This window comes from Euprymna scolopes, chromosome 28 (genome assembly GCF_053919585.1).
Source record: "Euprymna scolopes isolate OS-2025 chromosome 28, ASM5391958v1, whole genome shotgun sequence".
NCBI lineage: Eukaryota > Metazoa > Mollusca > Cephalopoda > Sepiida > Sepiolidae > Euprymna > Euprymna scolopes.
In genome coordinates, this window is record NC_136509.1 from 83499947 (window position 1) to 83515772 (window position 15826).

Genomic DNA, 15826 nt, shown 5'->3' on the forward strand with positions numbered 1-15826 from the left:
GTTTGCTTTTCCTAGTTAATTGTCAGCATATGGAAGCCACAGAAAAGTTCAGGACAATGCCCTGCAAATGAGAGAAATATATAAAACATTGTAATTCCGATAATACAAATAAAATACATGACGTGCCCACACCGGGAATCGAACCAGGGCCGCTGGGTGAGAGCCAGGAATCCTAACAACTAGACCATATGGGAGAATGTTGGCTTCCGATCGAACGGGCATCTTCTTTACTTAATAATGCATGAGCATCACTTCATAAGAATGTTTGTTTTTCCCAGTTAATTATCAGCATATGGAAGCCACAGAAATGTTCAGGACAATGCCCTGCAAATGAGAGAAATATATGAAACATTGTAATTCCGATAATACAAATAAAATACATGACATTCCCACACCGGGAATCGAACCCGGGCCGCCTGGGTGAGAGCCAGGAATCCTAACCACTAGACCATATGGGAGAATGTTGGCTACCGATCGAACGGACATCTTCTTTACTTAATAATGCATGAGCATCACTTCATAAGAATGTTTGCTTTTCCCAGTTAATTATCAGCATATGGAAGCCACAGAAAAGTTCAGGACAATGCCCTGCAAATGAGAGAAATATATAAAACATTGTAATTCCGATAATACAAATAAAATACATGACATTCCCACACCGGGAATCGAACCCGGGCCGCCTGGGTGAGAGCCAGGAATCCTAACCACTAGACCATATGGGAGAATGTTGGCTTTCGATCGAACGGACATCTTCTTTACTTAATAATGCATGAGCATCACTTCATAAGAATGTTTGCTTTGCCCAGTTAATTATCAGCATATGGAAGCCACAGAAAAGTTCAGGACAATGCCCTGCAAAGGAGAGAAATATATGAAACATTGTAATTCCGATAATACAAATAAAATACATGACATTCCCACACCGGGAATCGAACCCGGGCCGCCTGGGTGAGAGCCAGGAATCCTTACCACTAGACCATATGGGAGAATGTTGGCTACCGATCGAACGGACATCTTCTTTACTTAGTAATGCATGAGCATCACTTCATAAGAATGTTTGCTTTTCCCAGTTAATTATCAGCATATGGAAGCCACAGAAAAGTTCAGGACAATGCCCTGCAAATCAGAGAAATATATCAAACATTGTAATTCCGATAATACAAATAAAATACATGACATTCCCACACCGGGAATCGAACCCGGGCCGCCTGGGTGAGAGCCAGGAATCCTAACCACTAGACCATATGGGAGAATGTTGGCTTTCGATCGAACGGACATCTTCTTTACTTAATAATGCATGAGCATCACTTCATAAGAATCTTTGCTTTGCCCAGTTAATTATCAGCATATGGAAGCCACAGAAAAGTTCAGGACAATGCCCTGCAAAGGAGAGAAATATATAAAACATTGTAATTCCGATAATACAAATAAAATACATGACATTCCCACACCGGGAATCGAACCCGGGCCGCCTGCGTGAGAGCTAGGAATCCTAACCACTAGACCATATTGGAGAATGTTGGCTTCCGATCGAACGGACATCTTCTTTACTTAATAATGCATGAGCATCACTTCATAAGAATGTTTGTTTTTCCCAGTTAATTATCAGCATATGGAAGCCACAGAAAAGTTCAGGACAATACCCTGCAAATGAGAGAAATATATGAAACATTGTAATTCCGATAATACAAATAAAATACATGACATTCCCACACCGGGAATCGAACCCGGGCCGCCTGGGTGAGAGCCAGGCATCCTAACCACTAGACCATATGGGAGAATGTTGGCTTCCGATCGAACGGACATCTTCTTTACTTAATAATGCATGAGCATCACTTCATAAGAATGTTTGCTTTTCCCAGTTAATTATCAGCATATGGAAGCCACAGAAAAGTTCAGGATAATGCCCTGCAAATGAGAGAAATATATAAAACATTGCAATTCCGATAAATCAAATAAAATACATGACATTCCCACACCGGGAATCGAACCCGGGCCGACTGGGTGAGAGCCAGGAATCCTAACCACTAGACCATATGGGAGAATGTTGGCTACCGATCGAACGGACATCTTCTTTACTTAATAATGCATGAGCATCACTTCATAAGAATGTTTGCTTTCCCAGTTAATTATCAGCATATGGAAGCCACAGAAAAGTTCAGGACAATGCCCTGCAAATGAGAGAAATATATAAAACATTGTAATTCCGATAATACAAATAAAATACATGACATTCCCACACCGGGAATCGAACCCGGGCCGCCTGGGTGAGAGCCAGGAATCCTAACCACTAGACCATATGGGAGAATGTTGGCTTTCGATCGAACGGACATCTTCTTTACTTAATAATGCATGAGCATCACTTCATAAGAATGTTTGCTTTGCCCAGTTAATTATCAGCATATGGAAGCCACAGAAAAGTTCAGGACAATGCCCTGCAAAGGAGAGAAATATATGAAACATTGTAATTCCGATAATACAAATAAAATACATGACATTCCCACACCGGGAATCGAACCCGGGCCGCCTGGGTGAGAGCCAGGAATCCTTACCACTAGACCATATGGGAGAATGTTGGCTACCGATCGAACGGACATCTTCTTTACTTAATAATGCATGAGCATCACTTCATAAGAATGTTTGCTTTTCCCAGTTAATTATCAGCATATGGAAGCCACAGAAAAGTTCAGGACAATGCCCTGCAAATCAGAGAAATATATCAAACATTGTAATTCCGATAATACAAATAAAATACATGACATTCCCACACCGGGAATCGAACCCGGGCCGCCTGGGTGAGAGCCAGGAATCCTAACCACTAGACCATATGGGAGAATGTTGGCTTTCGATCGAACGGACATCTTCTTTACTTAATAATGCATGAGCATCACTTCATAAGAATCTTTGCTTTGCCCAGTTAATTATCAGCATATGGAAGCCACAGAAAAGTTCAGGACAATGCCCTGCAAAGGAGAGAAATATATAAAACATTGTAATTCCGATAATACAAATAAAATACATGACATTCCCACACCGGGAATCGAACCCGGGCCGCCTGCGTGAGAGCTAGGAACCCTAACCACTAGACCATATTGGAGAATGTTGGCTTCCGATCGAACGGACATCTTCTTTACTTAATAATGCATGAGCATCACTTCATAAGAATGTTTGTTTTTCCCAGTTAATTATCAGCATATGGAAGCCACAGAAAAGTTCAGGACAATACCCTGCAAATGAGAGAAATATATGAAACATTGTAATTCCGATAATACAAATAAAATACATGACATTCCCACACCGGGAATCGAACCCGGGCCGCCTGGGTGAGAGCCAGGCATCCTAACCACTAGACCATATGGGAGAATGTTGGCTTCCGATCGAACGGACATCTTCTTTACTTAATAATGCATGAGCATCACTTCATAAGAATGTTTGCTTTTCCCAGTTAATTATCAGCATATGGAAGCCACAGAAAAGTTCAGGATAATGCCCTGCAAATGAGAGAAATATATAAAACATTGCAATTCCGATAATACAAATAAAATACATGACATTCCCACACCGGGAATCGAACCCGGGCCGACTGGGTGAGAGCCAGGCATCCTAACCACTAGACCATATGGGAGAATGTTGGCTTCCGATCGAACGGACATCTTCTTTACTTAATAATGCATGAGCATCACTTCATAAGAATGTTTGCTTTTCCCAGTTAATTATCAGCATATGGAAGCCACAGAAAAGTTCAGGACAATACCCTGCAAATGAGAGAAATATATGAAACATTGTAATTCCGATAATACAAATAAAATACATGACATTCCCACACCGGGAATCGAACCCGGGCTTCCTGGGTGAGAGCCAGGAATCCTAACCACTAGACCATATGGGAGAATGTTGGCTTCCGATCGAACGGATATCTTCTTTACTTAATAATGCATGAGCATCACTTCATAAGAATGTTGGCTTTCCCAGTTAATTATCAGCATATGGAAGCCACAGAAAAGTTCAGGACAATGTCCTGCAAATGAGAGAAATATATAAAACATTGTAATTCCGATAATACAAATAAAATACATGACATTCCCACACCGGGAATCGAACCCGGGCTGCCTGGGTGAGAGCCAGGAATCCTAACCACTAGACCATATGGGAGAATGTTGGCTTCCGATCGAACGGACATCTTCTTTACTTAATAATGCATGAGCATCACTTCATAAGAATGTTTGCTTTTCCCAGTTAATTATCAGCATATGGAAGCCACAGAAAAGTTCAGAACAATGCCCTGCAAAGGAGAGAAATATATAAAACATTGTAATTCCGATAATACAAATAAAATACATGACGTGCCCACACCGGGAATCGAACCAGGGCCGCTGGTTGAGAGCCAGGAAACCTAACCACTAGACCATATGGGAGAATGTTGGCTTCCGATCGAACGGACACCTTCTTTACTTAATAATGCATGAGCATCACTTCATAAGAATGTTTGCTTTTCCCAGTTAATTATCAGCATATGGAAGCCACAGAAAAGTTCAGGACAATGCCCTGCAAATGAGAGAAATATATAAAACATTGTAATTCCGATAATACAAATAAAATACATGACATTCCCACACCGGGAATCGAACCCGGGCCGCCTGGGTGAGAGCCAGGAATCCTAACCACTAGATCGTATGGGAGAATGTTGGCTTCCGATCGAACGGACATCTTCTTTACTTAATAATGCATGAGCATCACTTCATAAGAATGTTTGCTTTTCCCAGTTAATTATAAGCATATGGAAGCCACAGAAAAGTTCAGGATAATGCCCTGCAAATGAGAGAAATATATAAAACATTGCAATTCCGATAATACAAATAAAATACATGACATTCCCACACCGGGAATCGAACCCGGGCCGCCTGGGTGAGAGCCAGGAATCCTAACCACTAGACCATATGGGAGAATGTTGGCTTCCGATCGAACGGACATCTTTACTTAATAATGCATGAGCATCACTTCATAAGAATGTTTGTTTTTCCCAGTTAATTATCAGCATATGGATGCCACAGAAAAGTTCAGGACAATGCCCTGCAAATGAGAGAAATATATAAAACATTGTAATTCCGATAATACAAATAAAATACATGACATTCCCACACCGGGAATCGAACCCGGGCCGCCTGGGTGAGAGCCAGGAATCCTAACCACTAGACCATATTGGAGAATGTTGGCTTCCGATCGAACGGACATCTTCTTTACTTAATAATGCATGAGCATCACTTCATAAGAATGTTTGCTTTTCCCAGTTAATTATCAGCATATGGAAGCCACAGAAAAGTTCAGGACAATGCCCTGCAAATGAGAGAAATATATAAAACATTGCAATTCCGATAATACAAATAAAATACACGACATTCCCACACCGGGAATCGAACCCGGGCCGCCTGGGTGAGAGCCAGGAATCCTAACCACTAGACCATATGGGAGAATGTTTGCTTCCGATCGAACGGACATCTTTACTTAATAATGCATGAGCATCACTTCATAAGAATGTTTGTTTTTCCCAGTTAATTATCAACATATGGAAGCCACAGAAAAGTTCAGGACAATGCCCTGCAAATGAGAGAAATATATAAAACATTGTAATTCCGATAATACAAATAAAATACATGACATTCCCACACCGGGAATCGAACCCGGGCCGCCTGGGTGAGAGCCAGGAATCCTAACCACTAGACCATATTGGAGAATGTTGGCTTCCGATCGAACGGACATCTTCTTTACTTAATAATGCATGAGCATCACTTCATAAGAATGTTTGTTTTTCCCAGTTAATTATCAGCATATGGAAGCCACAGAAAAGTTCAGGACAATACCCTGCAAATGAGAGAAATATATGAAACATTGTAATTCCGATAATACAAATTAAATACATGACATTCCCACACCGGGAATCGAACCCGGGCCGCCTGGGTGAGAGCCAGGAATCCTAACCACTAGACCATATGGGAGAATGTTGGCTTCCGATCGAACGGATATCTTCTTTACTTAATAATGCATGAGCATCACTTCATAAGAATGCTGGCTTTTCCCAGTTAATTATCAGCATATGGAAGCCACAGAAAAGTTCAGGACAATGCCCTGCAAATGAGAGAAATATATAAAACATTGTAATTCCGATAATACAAATAAAATACATGACATTCCCACACCGGGAATAGAACCCGGGCTGCCTGGGTGAGAGCCAGGAATCCTAACCACTAGACCATATGGGAGAATGTTGGCTTCCGATCGAACGGACATCTTCTTTACTTAATAATGCATGAGCATCACTTCATAAGAATGTTTGCTTTTCCCAGTTAATTATCAGCATATGGAAGCCACAGAAAAGTTCAGGACAATGCCCTGCAAAGGAGAGAAATATATAAAACATTGTAATTCCGATAATACAAATAAAATACATGACGTGCCAACACCGGGAATCGAACCAGGGCCGCTGGTTGAGAGCCAGGAAACCTAACCACTAGACCATATGGGAGAATGTTGGCTTCCGATCGAACGGACATCTTCTTTACTTAATAATGCATGAGCATCACTTCATAAGAATGTTTGCTTTTCCCAGTTAATTATCAGCATATGGAAGCCACAGAAAAGTTCAGGACAATGCCCTGCAAATGAGAGAAATATATAAAACATTGTAATTCCGATAATACAAATAAAATACATGACATTCCCACACCGGGAATCGAACCCGGCCGCATAGGTGAGAGCCAGGAATCCTAACCACTAGATCATATGGGAGAATGTTGGCTTCCGATCGAACGGACATCTTCTTTACTTAATAATGCATGAGCATCACTTCATAAGAATGTTTGCTTTTCCCAGTTAATTATCAGCATATGGAAGCCACAGAAAAGTTCAGGACAATGCCCTGCAAATGAGAGAAATATATAAAACATTGTAATTCCGATAATACAAATAAAATACATGACATTCCCACACCGGGAATCGAACCCTGGCCGCCTGGGTGAGAGCCAGGAATCCTAACCACTAGACAATATTGGAGAATGTTGGCTTCCGATCGAACGGACATCTTCTTTACTTAACAATGCATGAGCATCACTTCATAAGAATGTTTGTTTTTCCCAGTTAATTATCAGCATATGGAAGCAACAGAAAAGTTCAGGACAATGCCCTGCAAATGAGAGAAATATATAAAACATTGTAATTCCGATAATACAAATAAAATACATGACATTCCCACACCGGGAATCGAACCCGGGCCGCCTGGGTGAGAGCCAGGAATCCTAACAACTAGACCATATTGGAGAATGTTGGCTTCCGATCGAACGGATATCTTCTTTACTTAATAATGCATGAGCATCACTTCATAAGAATGTTGGCTTTTCCCAGTTAATTATCAGCATATGGAAGCCACAGAAAAGTTCAGGACAATGCCCTGCAAATGAGAGAAATATATAAAACATTGTAATTCCGATAATACAAATAAAATACATGACATTCCCACACCGGGAATCGAACCCGGGCTTCCTGGGTGAGAGCCAGGAATCCTAACCGCTAGACCATATGGGAGAATGTTGGCTTCCGATCGAACGGACATCTTCTTTACTTAATAATGCATGAGCATCACTTCATAAGAATGTTTGCTTTTCCCAGTTAATTATCAGCATATGGAAGCCACAGAAAAGTTCAGGACAATGCCCTGCAAATGAGAGAAATATATAAAACATTGTAATTCCGATAATACAAATAAAATACATGACATTCCCACACCGGGAATCGAACCCGGGTCGCCTGGGTGAGAGCCAGGAATCGTAACCACTAGACCATATGGGAGAATGTTGGCTTCCGATTCAACGGACATCTTCTTTACTTAGTAATGCATAAGCATCACTTCATAAGAATGTTTGCTTTTCCCAGTTAATTATCAGCATATGGAAGCCACAGAAATGTTCAGGACAATGCCCTGCAAATGAGAGAAATATATAAAACATTTTAATTCCGATAATACAAATAAAATACATGACATTCCCACACCGGGAATCGAACCTGGGCCGCCTGGGTGAGAGCCAGGAATCCTAACCACTAGACCATATGGGAGAATGTTGGCTTCCGATCGAACGGACATCTTCTTTACTTAGTAATGCATGAGCATCACTTCATAAGAATGTTTGCTTTTCCCAGTTAATTATCAGCATATGGAAGCAACAGAAAAGTTCAGGACAATGCCCTGCAAATGAGAGAAATATATAAAACATTGTAATTCCGATAATACAAATAAAATACATGACATTCCCACACCGGGAATCGAACCCGGGCCGCCTGGGTGAGAGCCAGGAATCCTAACCACTAGACCATATGGGAAAATGTTGGCTTCCGATCGAACGGACATCTTCTTTACTTAATAATGCATGAGCATCACTTCATAAGAATGTTTGCTTTTCCCAGTTAATTATCAGCATATGGAAGCCACAGAAAAGTTCAGGACAATGCCCTGCAAATGAGAGAAATATATAAAACATTGAAATTCCGATAATACAAATAAAATACATGACATTCCCACACCGGGAATCGAACCCGGGCCGCTGGGTGAGAGCCAGGAATCCTAACCACTAGACCATATGGGAGAATGTTGGCTTCCGATCGAACGGACATCTTCTTTACTTAATAATGCATGAGCATCACGTCATAAGAATGTTTGCTTTTCCACATTAATTATCAGCATATGGAAGCCACAGAAAAGTTCAGGACAATGCCCTGCAAATGAGAGAAATATATAAAACATTGTAATTCCGATAATACAAATAAAATACATGACATTCCCACACCGGGAATCGAACCCGGGCCGCCTGGGTGAGAGCCAGGAATCCTAACCACTAGACCATATGGGAAAATGTTGGCTTCCGATCGAACGGACATCTTCTTTACTTAATAATGCATGAGCATCACTTCATAAGAATGTTTGCTTTTCCCAGTTAATTATCAGCATATGGAAGCCACAGAAAAGTTCAGCACAATGCCGTGCAAATGAGAGAAATATATAAAACATTGTAATTCCGATAATACAAATAAAATACATGCCATTCCCACACCGGGAATCGCACCCGGGCCGCTGGGTGAGAGCCAGGAAACCTAACCACTAGACAATATTGGAGAATGTTGGCTTCCGATCGAACGGACATCTTCTTTACTTTATAATGCATGAGCATCACTTCATAAGAATGTTTGCTTTTCCCAGTTAATTATCAGCATATGGAAGCCACAGAAAAGTTCAGGACAATGCCCTGCAAATGAGAGAAATATATAAAACATTGTAATTCCGATAATACAAATAAAATACATGACATTCCCACACCGGGAATCGAACCCGGGCCGCCTGGGTAAGAGCCAGGAATCCTAACTACTAGACCATATGGGAGAATGTTGGCTTCCGATCGAACGGACATCTTCTTTACTTAATAATGCTTGAGCATCACTTCATAAGAATGTTTGCTTTTCCCAGTTAATTATCAGCATATGGAAGCCACAGAAAAGTTCAGGATAATGCCCTGCAAATGAGAGAAATATATAAAACATTGTAATTCCGATAATACAAATAAAATACATGACATTCCCACACCGGGAATCGAACCCGGGCCGCTGGGTGAGAGCCAGGAATCCTAACCACTAGACCATATTGGAGAATGTTGGCTTCCGATCGAACGGACATCTTCTGTACTTAATAATGCATGAGCATCACTTCATAAGAATGTTTGCTTTTCCCAGTTAATTATCAGCATATGGAAGACACTGAAAAGTTCAGGACAATACCCTGCATATGAGAGAAATATATGAAACATTGTAATTCCGATAATACAAATAAAATACATGACATTCCCACACCGGGAATCGAACCCGGGCCGCCTTGGTGAGAGCCAGGAATCCTATCCACTAGACCATATGGGAGAATGTTGACTTCCGATCGAACGGACATCTTCTTTACTTAATAATGCATGAGCATCACTTCATAAGAATGTTTGTTTTTCCCAGTTAATTATCAGCATATGGAAGCCACAGAAAAGTTCAGGACAATACCCTGCAAATGAGAGAAATATATGAAACATTGTAATTCCGATAATACAAATAAAATACATGACATTCCCACACCGGGAATCGAACCCGGGCCGCCTGGGTGAGAGCCAGGAATCCTAACCACTAGACCATATGGGAGATTGTTGGCTTCCGATCGAACGGACATCTTCTTTACTTAATAATGCATGAGCATCACTTCATAAGAATGTTTGCTTTTCCCAGTTAATTATCAGCATATTGAAGCCACAGAGACGTTCAGGACAATGCCCTGCAAATGAGAGAAATATATAAAACATTGTAATTCCGATAATACAAATAAAATACATGACATTCCCACACCGGGAATCGAACCCGGGCCGCCTGGGTGAGAGCCAGGAATCCTAACCACTAGACCATATGGGAGAATGTTGACTTCCGATCGAACGGACATCTTCTTTACTTAATAATGCATGAGCATCACTTCATAAGAATGTTTGTTTTTCCCAGTTAATTATCAGCATATGGAAGCCACAGAAAAGTTCAGGACAATACCCTGCAAATGAGAGAAATATATGAAACATTGTAATTCCGATAATACAAATAAAATACATGACATTCCCAAACCGGGAATCGAACCCGGGCCGCCTGGGTGAGAGCCAGGAATCCTAACCACTAGACCATATGGGAGATTGTTGGCTTCCGATCGAACGGACATCTTCTTTACTTAATAATGCATGAGCATCACTTCATAAGAATGTTTGCTTTTCCCAGTTAATTATCAGCATATTGAAGCCACAGAGACGTTCAGGACAATGCCCTGCAAATGAGAGAAATATATAAAACATTGTAATTCCGATAATACAAATAAAATACATGACATTCCCACACCGGGAATCGAACCCGGGCCGCCTGGGTGAGAGCCAGGAATCCTAACCACTAGACCATATGGGAGAATGTTGGCTTCCGATCGAACGGACATCTTCTTTACTTAATAATGCATGAGCATCACTTCATAAGAATGTTTGCTTTTCCCAGTTAATTATCAGCATATGGAAGCCACAGAAAAGTTCAGGACAATGCCCTGCAAATGAGAGAAATATATAAAACATTGTAATTCCGATAATACAAATAAAATACATGACATTCCCACACCGGGAATCGAACTCGGGCCGCCTGGGTGAGAGCCAGGAATCCTAACCACTAGACCATATGGGAGAATGTTGGCTTCCGATCGAACGGATATCTTCTTTACTTAATAATGCATGAGCATCACTTCATAAGAATGTTGGCTTTTCCCAGTTAATTATCAGCATATGGAAGCCACAGAAAAGTTCAGTACAATGCCCTGCAAATGAGAGAAATATATAAAACATTGTAATTCCGATTATACACATAAAATACATCACATTCCCACACCGGGAATCGAACCCGGGCCGCCTGGGTGAGAGCCAGGTATCCTAACCACTAGACCATATGGGAAAATGTTGACTTCCGATCGAACGGACATCTTCTTTACTTAATAATGCATGAGCATCACTTCATAAGAATGTTTGCTTTTCCCAGTTAATTATCAGCATATGGAAGCCACAGAAATGTTCAGGACAATGCCCTGCAAATGAGAGAAATATATAAAACATTGTAATTCCGATAATACAAATAAAATACATGACATTCCCACACCGGGAATCGAACCCGGGCCGCTGGGTGAGAGCCAGGATACGTAACCACTAGACCATATGGGAGAATGTTGGCTTCCGATCGAACGGACATCTTCTTTACTTAATAATGCATGAGCATCACTTCATAAGAATGTTTGCTTTTCCCAGTTAATTATCAGCATATGGAAGCCACAGAAAAGTTCAGGACAATGCCCTGCAAATGAGAGAAATATATGAAACATTGTAATTCCGATAATACAAATAAAATACATGACTTTCCCACACCGGGAATCCAACCCGGGCCGCCTGGGCGAGAGCCAGGAATCCTAACCACTAGACCATATGGGAGAATGTTGGCTTCCGATCGAACGGACATCTTCTTTTCTTAATAATGCATGAGCATCACTTCATAAGAATGTTTGCTTTTCCCAGTTAATTATCAGCATATGGAAGCCACAGAAAAGTTCAGGACAATGCCCTGCAAATGAGAGAAATATATAAAACATTGTAATTCCGATAATACAAATAAAATACATGACATTCCCACACCGGGAATCGAACCCGGGCCGCCTGGGTGAGAGCCAGGAATCCTAACCACTAGACCATATGGGAGAATGTTGGCTTCCGATCGAACGGACATCTTCTTTACTTAATAATGCATGAGCATCAATTCATAAGAATGTTTGCTTTTCCCAGTTAATTATCAGCATATGGAAGCCACAGAAAAGTTCAGGACAATGCCCTTCAAATGAGAGAAATATATAAAACATTGTAATTCCGATAATACACATAAAATACATGACATTCCCACACCGGGAATCGAACCCGGGCCGCCTGGGTGAGAGCCAGGAATCCTAACCACTAGACCATATGGGAACATGTTGGCTTCCGATCGAACGGACATCTTCTTTACTTAATAATGCATGAGCATCACTTCATAAGAATGTTTGCTTTTCCCAGTTAATTATCAGCATATGGAAGCCACAGAAAAGTTCAGGATAATGCCCTGCAAATGAGAGAAATATATAAAACATTGTAATTCCGATAATACAAATAAAATACATGACATTCCCACACCGGGAATCGAACCCGGGCCGCTGGGTGAGAGCCAGGAATCCTAACCACTAGACCATATTGGAGAATGTTGGCTTCCGATCGAACGGACATCTTCTTTACTTAATAATGCATGAGCATCACTTCATAAGAATGTTTGTTTTTCCCAGTGAATTATCAGCATATGGAAGCCACAGAAAAGTTCAGAACAATACCCTGCAAATGAGAGAAATATATGAAACATTGTAATTCCGATAATACAAATAAAATACATGACATTCCCACACCGGGAATCGAACCCGGGCCGCCTGGGTGAGAGCCAGGAATCCTAACCGCTAGACCATATGGGAGAATGTTGGCTTCCGATCGAACGGACATCTTCTTTACTTAATAATGCATGAGCATCACTTCATAAGAATGTTTGCTTTTCCCAGTTAATTATCAGCATATGGAAGCCACAGAAAAGTTCAGGACAATGCCCTGCAAATGAGAGAAATATATAAAACATTGTAATTCCGATAATACAAATAAAATACATGACATTCCCACACCGGGAATCGAACTCGGGCCGCCTGGGTGAGAGCCAGGAATCCTAACCACTAGACCATATGGGAGAATGTTGGCTTCCGATCGAACGGATATCTTCTTTACTTAATAATGCATGAGCATCACTTCATAAGAATGTTGGCTTTTCCCAGTTAATTATCAGCATATGGAAGCCACAGAAAAGTTCAGGACAATGCCCTGCAAATGAGAGAAATATATGAAACATTGTAATTCCGATAATACAAATAAAATACATGACATTCCCACACCGGGAATCGAACCCGGGCCGCCTGGGCGAGAGCCAGGAATCCTAACCACTAGACCATATGGGAGAATGTTGGCTTCCGATCGAACGGACATCTTCTTTACTTAATAATGCATGAGCATCACTTCATAAGAATGTTTGCTTTTCCCAGTTAATTATCAGCATATGGAAGCAACAGAAAAGTTAAGGACAATGCCCTGCAAATGAGAGAAATATATAAAACATTGTAATTCCGATAATACAAATAAAATACATGACATTCCCACACCGGGAATCGAACCCGGGCCACCTGGGTGAGAGCCAGGAATCCTAACCACTAGACCATAAGGGAGAATGTTGGCTTCCGATCGAACGGACATCTTCTTTACTTAATAATGCATGAGCATCAATTCATAAGAATGTTTGCTTTTCCCAGTTAATTATCAGCATATGGAAGCCACAGAAAAGTTCAGGACAATGCCCTTCAAAGGAGAGAAATATATAAAACATTGTAATTCCGATAATACAAATAAAATACATGAAGTTCCCACACCGGGAATCGAACCCGGGCCGCCTGGGTGAGAGCTAGGAATCCTAACCACTAGACCATATGGGAGAATGTTGGCTTCCGATCGAACGGAGATCTTCTTTACTTAATAATGCATGAGCATCACTTCATAAGAATGTTTGCTTTTCCCAGTTAATTATCAGCATATGGAAGCCACAGAAAAGTTCAGGACAATGCCCTTCAAATGAGAGAAATATATAAAACATTGTAATTCCGATAATACAAATAAAATACATGACATTCCCACACCGGGAATCGAACCCGGGCCGCCTGGGTGAGAGCCAGGAATCCTAACCACTAGACCATATTGGAGAATGTTGTCTTCCGATCGAACGGACATCTTCTTTACTTAATAATGCATGAGTATCACTTCATAAGAATGTTTGTTTTTCCCAGTGAATTATCAGCATATGGAAGCCACAGAAAAGTTCAGGACAATACCCTGCAAATGAGAGAAATATATGAAACATTGTAATTCCGTTAATACAAATAAAATACATGACATTCCCACACCGGGAATCGAACCCGGGCCGCCTGGGTGAGAGCCAGGAATCCTAACCACTAGACCATATGGGAGAATGTTGGCTTCCGATCGAACGGATATCTTCTTTACTTAATAATGCATGAGCATCACTTCATAAGAATGTTTGCTTTTCCCAGTTAACTATCAGCATATGGAAGCCACAGAAAAGTTCAGGACAATGCCCTGCAAATGAGAGAAATATATAAAACATTGTAATTCCGATAATACAAATAAAATACATGACATTCCCACACCGGGAATCGAACCCGGGCCGCTGTGTGAGAGCCAAAAAAAACTTAACCACTAGACCATATGGGAGAATGTTGGCTTCCGATCGAACGGACATCTTCTTTACTTAATAATGCATGAGCATCACTTCATAAGAATGTTTGCTTTTCCCAGTTAATTATCAGCATATGGAAGCCACAGAAAAGTTCAGGACAATGCCCTGCAAATGAGAGAAATATATAAAACATTGTAATTCCGATAATACAAATAAAATACATGACATTCCCACACCGGGAATCGAACCCGGGCCGCCTTGGTGAGAGCCAGGAATCCTAACCACTAGACCATATGGGAGAATGTTGGCTTCCGATCGAACGGACATCTTCTTTACTTAATAATGCATGAGCATCACTTCATAAGAATGTTTGCTTTTCCCAGTTAATTATCAGCATATGGAAGCCACAGAAAAGTTCAGGACAATGCCCTGCAAATGAGAGAAATATATAAAACATTGTAATTCTGATAATACAAATAAAATACATGACATTCCCACACCGGGAATCGAACCCGGGCCGCCTGGGTGAGAGCCAGGAGTCCTAACCACTAGACCATATGGGAGAATGTTGGCTTCCGATCGAACGGACATCTTCTTTACTTAATAATGCATGAGCATCACTTCATAAGAATGTTTGCTTTTCCCAGTTAATTATCAGCATATGGAAGCCACAGAAAAGTTCAGGATAATGCCCTGCAAATGAGAGAAATATATAAAACATTGTAATTCCGATAATACAAATAAAATACATGACATTCCCACACCGGGAATCGAACCCGGGCCGCTGGGTGAGAGCCAGGAATCCTAACCACTAGACCATATTGGAGAATGTTGGCTTCCGATCGAACGGACATCTTCTTTACTTAATAATGCATGAGCATCACTTCATAAGAATGTT

General features: G+C 41.0%; 51 non-coding genes across 51 annotated transcripts; all 51 read right to left on the reverse strand.

The window, feature by feature from the left end:
• Positions 1–386: 386 nt before the first annotated feature.
• Positions 387–458, reverse strand: Trnae-cuc (transfer RNA glutamic acid (anticodon CUC)). Its single transcript has one exon. It is a non-coding gene; the product is annotated as a tRNA-Glu (tRNA).
• A 192-nt stretch (positions 459–650) lies between these two features.
• Positions 651–722, reverse strand: Trnae-cuc (transfer RNA glutamic acid (anticodon CUC)). The gene has a single exon. It is a non-coding gene; the product is annotated as a tRNA-Glu (tRNA).
• A 192-nt stretch (positions 723–914) lies between these two features.
• Positions 915–986, reverse strand: Trnae-cuc (transfer RNA glutamic acid (anticodon CUC)). The gene has a single exon. It is a non-coding gene; the product is annotated as a tRNA-Glu (tRNA).
• Positions 987–1178: 192 nt separating this feature from the next.
• On the reverse strand, positions 1179–1250 carry Trnae-cuc (transfer RNA glutamic acid (anticodon CUC)). The gene has a single exon. It is a non-coding gene; the product is annotated as a tRNA-Glu (tRNA).
• A 456-nt stretch (positions 1251–1706) lies between these two features.
• Trnae-cuc (transfer RNA glutamic acid (anticodon CUC)) lies at positions 1707–1778 on the reverse strand. Its single transcript has one exon. It is a non-coding gene; the product is annotated as a tRNA-Glu (tRNA).
• Positions 1779–1970: 192 nt separating this feature from the next.
• Positions 1971–2042, reverse strand: Trnae-cuc (transfer RNA glutamic acid (anticodon CUC)). Its single transcript has one exon. It is a non-coding gene; the product is annotated as a tRNA-Glu (tRNA).
• A 191-nt stretch (positions 2043–2233) lies between these two features.
• On the reverse strand, positions 2234–2305 carry Trnae-cuc (transfer RNA glutamic acid (anticodon CUC)). Its single transcript has one exon. It is a non-coding gene; the product is annotated as a tRNA-Glu (tRNA).
• A 192-nt stretch (positions 2306–2497) lies between these two features.
• On the reverse strand, positions 2498–2569 carry Trnae-cuc (transfer RNA glutamic acid (anticodon CUC)). Its single transcript has one exon. It is a non-coding gene; the product is annotated as a tRNA-Glu (tRNA).
• A 192-nt stretch (positions 2570–2761) lies between these two features.
• Positions 2762–2833, reverse strand: Trnae-cuc (transfer RNA glutamic acid (anticodon CUC)). Its single transcript has one exon. It is a non-coding gene; the product is annotated as a tRNA-Glu (tRNA).
• Positions 2834–3289: 456 nt separating this feature from the next.
• Trnae-cuc (transfer RNA glutamic acid (anticodon CUC)) lies at positions 3290–3361 on the reverse strand. Its single transcript has one exon. It is a non-coding gene; the product is annotated as a tRNA-Glu (tRNA).
• A 192-nt stretch (positions 3362–3553) lies between these two features.
• Trnae-cuc (transfer RNA glutamic acid (anticodon CUC)) lies at positions 3554–3625 on the reverse strand. Its single transcript has one exon. It is a non-coding gene; the product is annotated as a tRNA-Glu (tRNA).
• Positions 3626–3817: 192 nt separating this feature from the next.
• On the reverse strand, positions 3818–3889 carry Trnae-cuc (transfer RNA glutamic acid (anticodon CUC)). Its single transcript has one exon. It is a non-coding gene; the product is annotated as a tRNA-Glu (tRNA).
• Positions 3890–4080: 191 nt separating this feature from the next.
• On the reverse strand, positions 4081–4152 carry Trnae-cuc (transfer RNA glutamic acid (anticodon CUC)). Its single transcript has one exon. It is a non-coding gene; the product is annotated as a tRNA-Glu (tRNA).
• A 455-nt stretch (positions 4153–4607) lies between these two features.
• On the reverse strand, positions 4608–4679 carry Trnae-cuc (transfer RNA glutamic acid (anticodon CUC)). The gene has a single exon. It is a non-coding gene; the product is annotated as a tRNA-Glu (tRNA).
• A 192-nt stretch (positions 4680–4871) lies between these two features.
• Trnae-cuc (transfer RNA glutamic acid (anticodon CUC)) lies at positions 4872–4943 on the reverse strand. Its single transcript has one exon. It is a non-coding gene; the product is annotated as a tRNA-Glu (tRNA).
• Positions 4944–5132: 189 nt separating this feature from the next.
• On the reverse strand, positions 5133–5204 carry Trnae-cuc (transfer RNA glutamic acid (anticodon CUC)). Its single transcript has one exon. It is a non-coding gene; the product is annotated as a tRNA-Glu (tRNA).
• Positions 5205–5396: 192 nt separating this feature from the next.
• Trnae-cuc (transfer RNA glutamic acid (anticodon CUC)) lies at positions 5397–5468 on the reverse strand. The gene has a single exon. It is a non-coding gene; the product is annotated as a tRNA-Glu (tRNA).
• Positions 5469–5657: 189 nt separating this feature from the next.
• Positions 5658–5729, reverse strand: Trnae-cuc (transfer RNA glutamic acid (anticodon CUC)). Its single transcript has one exon. It is a non-coding gene; the product is annotated as a tRNA-Glu (tRNA).
• A 192-nt stretch (positions 5730–5921) lies between these two features.
• Trnae-cuc (transfer RNA glutamic acid (anticodon CUC)) lies at positions 5922–5993 on the reverse strand. Its single transcript has one exon. It is a non-coding gene; the product is annotated as a tRNA-Glu (tRNA).
• Positions 5994–6185: 192 nt separating this feature from the next.
• Trnae-cuc (transfer RNA glutamic acid (anticodon CUC)) lies at positions 6186–6257 on the reverse strand. Its single transcript has one exon. It is a non-coding gene; the product is annotated as a tRNA-Glu (tRNA).
• Positions 6258–6712: 455 nt separating this feature from the next.
• Trnae-cuc (transfer RNA glutamic acid (anticodon CUC)) lies at positions 6713–6783 on the reverse strand. The gene has a single exon. It is a non-coding gene; the product is annotated as a tRNA-Glu (tRNA).
• A 456-nt stretch (positions 6784–7239) lies between these two features.
• On the reverse strand, positions 7240–7311 carry Trnae-cuc (transfer RNA glutamic acid (anticodon CUC)). The gene has a single exon. It is a non-coding gene; the product is annotated as a tRNA-Glu (tRNA).
• Positions 7312–7503: 192 nt separating this feature from the next.
• Positions 7504–7575, reverse strand: Trnae-cuc (transfer RNA glutamic acid (anticodon CUC)). The gene has a single exon. It is a non-coding gene; the product is annotated as a tRNA-Glu (tRNA).
• A 192-nt stretch (positions 7576–7767) lies between these two features.
• On the reverse strand, positions 7768–7839 carry Trnae-cuc (transfer RNA glutamic acid (anticodon CUC)). Its single transcript has one exon. It is a non-coding gene; the product is annotated as a tRNA-Glu (tRNA).
• Positions 7840–8031: 192 nt separating this feature from the next.
• Trnae-cuc (transfer RNA glutamic acid (anticodon CUC)) lies at positions 8032–8103 on the reverse strand. Its single transcript has one exon. It is a non-coding gene; the product is annotated as a tRNA-Glu (tRNA).
• Positions 8104–8295: 192 nt separating this feature from the next.
• On the reverse strand, positions 8296–8367 carry Trnae-cuc (transfer RNA glutamic acid (anticodon CUC)). The gene has a single exon. It is a non-coding gene; the product is annotated as a tRNA-Glu (tRNA).
• A 192-nt stretch (positions 8368–8559) lies between these two features.
• On the reverse strand, positions 8560–8630 carry Trnae-cuc (transfer RNA glutamic acid (anticodon CUC)). The gene has a single exon. It is a non-coding gene; the product is annotated as a tRNA-Glu (tRNA).
• Positions 8631–8822: 192 nt separating this feature from the next.
• Trnae-cuc (transfer RNA glutamic acid (anticodon CUC)) lies at positions 8823–8894 on the reverse strand. The gene has a single exon. It is a non-coding gene; the product is annotated as a tRNA-Glu (tRNA).
• Positions 8895–9349: 455 nt separating this feature from the next.
• Trnak-cuu (transfer RNA lysine (anticodon CUU)) lies at positions 9350–9421 on the reverse strand. The gene has a single exon. It is a non-coding gene; the product is annotated as a tRNA-Lys (tRNA).
• Positions 9422–9613: 192 nt separating this feature from the next.
• Trnae-cuc (transfer RNA glutamic acid (anticodon CUC)) lies at positions 9614–9684 on the reverse strand. The gene has a single exon. It is a non-coding gene; the product is annotated as a tRNA-Glu (tRNA).
• Positions 9685–9876: 192 nt separating this feature from the next.
• Positions 9877–9948, reverse strand: Trnae-cuc (transfer RNA glutamic acid (anticodon CUC)). Its single transcript has one exon. It is a non-coding gene; the product is annotated as a tRNA-Glu (tRNA).
• Positions 9949–10140: 192 nt separating this feature from the next.
• Positions 10141–10212, reverse strand: Trnae-cuc (transfer RNA glutamic acid (anticodon CUC)). The gene has a single exon. It is a non-coding gene; the product is annotated as a tRNA-Glu (tRNA).
• A 192-nt stretch (positions 10213–10404) lies between these two features.
• Trnae-cuc (transfer RNA glutamic acid (anticodon CUC)) lies at positions 10405–10476 on the reverse strand. Its single transcript has one exon. It is a non-coding gene; the product is annotated as a tRNA-Glu (tRNA).
• A 192-nt stretch (positions 10477–10668) lies between these two features.
• Trnae-cuc (transfer RNA glutamic acid (anticodon CUC)) lies at positions 10669–10740 on the reverse strand. Its single transcript has one exon. It is a non-coding gene; the product is annotated as a tRNA-Glu (tRNA).
• A 192-nt stretch (positions 10741–10932) lies between these two features.
• Positions 10933–11004, reverse strand: Trnae-cuc (transfer RNA glutamic acid (anticodon CUC)). Its single transcript has one exon. It is a non-coding gene; the product is annotated as a tRNA-Glu (tRNA).
• Positions 11005–11196: 192 nt separating this feature from the next.
• On the reverse strand, positions 11197–11268 carry Trnae-cuc (transfer RNA glutamic acid (anticodon CUC)). Its single transcript has one exon. It is a non-coding gene; the product is annotated as a tRNA-Glu (tRNA).
• Positions 11269–11460: 192 nt separating this feature from the next.
• Positions 11461–11532, reverse strand: Trnae-cuc (transfer RNA glutamic acid (anticodon CUC)). Its single transcript has one exon. It is a non-coding gene; the product is annotated as a tRNA-Glu (tRNA).
• A 455-nt stretch (positions 11533–11987) lies between these two features.
• On the reverse strand, positions 11988–12059 carry Trnae-cuc (transfer RNA glutamic acid (anticodon CUC)). Its single transcript has one exon. It is a non-coding gene; the product is annotated as a tRNA-Glu (tRNA).
• Positions 12060–12251: 192 nt separating this feature from the next.
• Trnae-cuc (transfer RNA glutamic acid (anticodon CUC)) lies at positions 12252–12323 on the reverse strand. The gene has a single exon. It is a non-coding gene; the product is annotated as a tRNA-Glu (tRNA).
• Positions 12324–12515: 192 nt separating this feature from the next.
• On the reverse strand, positions 12516–12587 carry Trnae-cuc (transfer RNA glutamic acid (anticodon CUC)). The gene has a single exon. It is a non-coding gene; the product is annotated as a tRNA-Glu (tRNA).
• Positions 12588–12779: 192 nt separating this feature from the next.
• Trnae-cuc (transfer RNA glutamic acid (anticodon CUC)) lies at positions 12780–12850 on the reverse strand. Its single transcript has one exon. It is a non-coding gene; the product is annotated as a tRNA-Glu (tRNA).
• A 192-nt stretch (positions 12851–13042) lies between these two features.
• Trnae-cuc (transfer RNA glutamic acid (anticodon CUC)) lies at positions 13043–13114 on the reverse strand. Its single transcript has one exon. It is a non-coding gene; the product is annotated as a tRNA-Glu (tRNA).
• A 192-nt stretch (positions 13115–13306) lies between these two features.
• Positions 13307–13378, reverse strand: Trnae-cuc (transfer RNA glutamic acid (anticodon CUC)). Its single transcript has one exon. It is a non-coding gene; the product is annotated as a tRNA-Glu (tRNA).
• A 192-nt stretch (positions 13379–13570) lies between these two features.
• Positions 13571–13642, reverse strand: Trnae-cuc (transfer RNA glutamic acid (anticodon CUC)). Its single transcript has one exon. It is a non-coding gene; the product is annotated as a tRNA-Glu (tRNA).
• Positions 13643–13834: 192 nt separating this feature from the next.
• Trnae-cuc (transfer RNA glutamic acid (anticodon CUC)) lies at positions 13835–13906 on the reverse strand. The gene has a single exon. It is a non-coding gene; the product is annotated as a tRNA-Glu (tRNA).
• A 192-nt stretch (positions 13907–14098) lies between these two features.
• Positions 14099–14170, reverse strand: Trnae-cuc (transfer RNA glutamic acid (anticodon CUC)). The gene has a single exon. It is a non-coding gene; the product is annotated as a tRNA-Glu (tRNA).
• Positions 14171–14362: 192 nt separating this feature from the next.
• Positions 14363–14434, reverse strand: Trnae-cuc (transfer RNA glutamic acid (anticodon CUC)). The gene has a single exon. It is a non-coding gene; the product is annotated as a tRNA-Glu (tRNA).
• A 192-nt stretch (positions 14435–14626) lies between these two features.
• Trnae-cuc (transfer RNA glutamic acid (anticodon CUC)) lies at positions 14627–14698 on the reverse strand. Its single transcript has one exon. It is a non-coding gene; the product is annotated as a tRNA-Glu (tRNA).
• A 457-nt stretch (positions 14699–15155) lies between these two features.
• Positions 15156–15227, reverse strand: Trnae-cuc (transfer RNA glutamic acid (anticodon CUC)). Its single transcript has one exon. It is a non-coding gene; the product is annotated as a tRNA-Glu (tRNA).
• A 192-nt stretch (positions 15228–15419) lies between these two features.
• On the reverse strand, positions 15420–15491 carry Trnae-cuc (transfer RNA glutamic acid (anticodon CUC)). The gene has a single exon. It is a non-coding gene; the product is annotated as a tRNA-Glu (tRNA).
• A 192-nt stretch (positions 15492–15683) lies between these two features.
• On the reverse strand, positions 15684–15754 carry Trnae-cuc (transfer RNA glutamic acid (anticodon CUC)). Its single transcript has one exon. It is a non-coding gene; the product is annotated as a tRNA-Glu (tRNA).
• Positions 15755–15826: the final 72 nt, after the last annotated feature.